Source organism: Elephantulus edwardii, unplaced genomic scaffold, assembly GCF_000299155.1.
Source record: "Elephantulus edwardii isolate Elephantulus edwardi_28Jun2011 unplaced genomic scaffold, EleEdw1.0 scaffold00025, whole genome shotgun sequence".
Taxonomy (NCBI): Eukaryota; Metazoa; Chordata; class Mammalia; order Macroscelidea; family Macroscelididae; genus Elephantulus; species Elephantulus edwardii.
This window is the reverse complement of record NW_006399775.1, coordinates 16,695,750-16,697,550: the sequence shown is the minus strand read 5'-3', so window position 1 is coordinate 16,697,550 and position 1,801 is coordinate 16,695,750.

Below are 1,801 nucleotides of genomic sequence, written 5' to 3'. Positions count from 1 at the left end.
CCAGAATCCTTGCCTCCAAGGAGCAGCCTGGTTTAACCCTCTCTAGGATGAATCTGTTTGTTTTCTTGGCAGCCCATGGTACAGTCAATACTCTTCTCCAGCACCACAGCTCAAAGGTGTCAAACTTGATAAATTAGGTAAAATTATCAGAAAGAAATAATCCACCCAAGTTGAGTAAAAAAGAAATAGAAAGTCCATTAGATCCATAACAAGTGAGGAGATTTAAATGATAATAAAAAACCTTCCAATAGCAAAATTAAAAAAAAAAAAAAGGCCTGGGCCAGACAGTGCCACTGAGGAATTTTATCAACCATTTAAAAAATTGACACCAATCCTGCTGAAACTTTTCCGAAAAGTTCAAAGACACTCCATAACCCTGTCTATGAAGCCAGCCATGTCTATTACCTTGACATCAAAGTTAGACAAAGACTCCACAAGATGCAAAAATGCTCAACAAAATACTGATTAACTGAATCCAACCGTTGGTTTAAAGGATTATACACTATGATCAAATGGGATTTTTTCGAAGGAATGCAAGAAGAAAGATTACACTATTAAAAAGCTAACCATTTTAAAATAAGTCATATAATACCAAGAGCAGCAAAGAATCACATGATCATCTAAATTGATTCAGAAAAGACCTTTGACAAAATTCAACAATCTTTCATAATAAAAACAGCCATAGAAGGGAAATTCTTCAGTTTAGTAAAGGGCATTTATGAGGAATTTCCAGCTAAAATAATACTTAGTGGCAAAAGACAAAACCTACCCCTTTAAGATCAAGAAAAAGCAGTTCTGGCTAGGACTTACAGGACATTGTTGAAAATACATGGTCAGAATGGGAAACCTTGGGGGTGGGATTGTATAACAATGAAAGAATTTCACTTTTCAAAGAGAAGTGTGTACTGGGGGAAGAGGGGTGGGCAGGGAGAAAAGTGCAACTATGAATGAATGGAAATCCAAAGTCTCTGTAAACTGTCATTAAAATTAATAAAAAACATAAGTCATGAACAATATTGTTTACAATGACTTCTCAATGAGTAAAGCAATGTATGACAACAGTCCAGAATAAGTGCATTGCAAAGTGGACTGGGAGAAAGAGACAGGAGAGGGAGGGAGAAAATTTTGCAACAGTGAATATTTTTTGAAAAAGAAAGTGAACTAGAGGAGGGGAAGGGAAGGAGAGAGGAAAATGTGCAACAATGAATGAAAATCCAACTAGTCAATAAACTTTGGTTAAAATAATTTTTAACCCCCCAAAATAAATTTAGTATAATTATTTTTTTAAAAATGTATGTAAAGCACATAGGAATAAATTCAGCCAACAAGGTGAAAAACTTGTACGTGGAAAACATTATAAACGTCACTAAAAGAAATCACCAAATCTACTGTCACTGATTTGATTCCAAGTTATAGTGACCCTTTGGGGTAGATTTGCCCCAAAGGGTTTCTAAGGCTGTGAATTTTTTCTAGTAGACTGCCACATTTTTTTTTTTCCTGTGGAGAAGATGGTGAAAGCAAACAGCTGACCTTTTGGTTAGCAGCCCAGTGCTTCAACCATTGTGCCACCAAATATCTTTAAAGAAACCAAAGTAGACATTTGTGTTCATGTAATAGAAGACAGGATTAATGTAGTTAAAATAACAAATCTGCTTAAAGCACACTATAAATTCAGTGCAGTCTTCTAACAGCCTTTTTTTGAGAAATGTGTTTCCTACTGCCAAGGGGGCCCTTTAGAGTAGTGAGAGAAGACATTCACCCTGAAACCCACAGCGTCCCTTTTCAGCAGGAAGTAGCTAAG